This window comes from Limulus polyphemus, unplaced genomic scaffold (assembly GCF_000517525.1).
Source record: "Limulus polyphemus unplaced genomic scaffold, Limulus_polyphemus-2.1.2 Scaffold344, whole genome shotgun sequence".
NCBI lineage: Eukaryota > Metazoa > Arthropoda > Merostomata > Xiphosura > Limulidae > Limulus > Limulus polyphemus.
The window spans coordinates 35,341-36,342 of NW_013665954.1; positions in this window are offsets into that span (position 1 = coordinate 35,341).

Here is a 1,002-nt window from a genome sequence, read left to right on the forward strand (position 1 = left end):
AGTGATAGACAAGAGGGAAGGCAGCTCTCTTGTCTATCACTGCTAAATTAGACATGGCTAGCGCAGATAGCTCTCTGGTGTAACTTTGCGCGAAATTCAAAACAAACAAACATTTAGACCCGCCGCTGCGACAGGAGGTGGGCGGAGGGGGGAGGTGGTATTGATGCTGCTATGAATTGCCAATGGGATGTTACACGTATTGATCTTGATCTAAGTTTGTATATATGAATAATCCTTTTATGCAGCATCAAGAGAATTGGTAACAACTATGAATATATATTTGTTTTTCTTGTATGAATGACAATAGCTCTCCTGTAGAGAAAAATATAAAATAGAATAATTCCCACAGCCATTTTCTCTATTTCTGATTTACAGTGAGAATGTATTATACCTTGTAATATGGTCTTACTAGAGTTGTTGTTGTTTGTTTTTAATCCAAAGTACACTTTTCTAAAACTCAATTACATGAAACAATGTCGGGTCTTCCTTTGGTATATGTTTATGAAGCCACACTTTTAACGTGAGAAACAGTCAGTAAAATTGCAAAGAACAACCACCTCTCAACTAATGAAAACTATTCTTACTCAATAATTTTAACTCGCAGAGACCCGCAAAATAACTCCGGCCAAATTAGTATCTTTATCGTAACAGTACTTCTTTAAATATAACATTTCTAGCACAATACAAACGAATTGTAATCGTAGACAACGCAATGTGTAAGTAGGCCGTAATTTATAAAACTTTAACTTATGTTAGGCCTAAGTTCGATAAAGAGATAAATTAACACAGTAGCCTGTGTACATGTTGTTTGTTTTTTTTACTTTAGTTTAGTTAGGACTAAACTTTACTGTACTTAATGCTATCACTAAATAAACTTATAATGTTATTCTACGACCTAACGTCAAACCCTTTTTAAAAACTTTGATAAGTTTTTAATATTCTATTGTACAAAATGATCAGTAAAGTATATTTACATTCCCCTTTTGTTGTTAATTTTTGTTT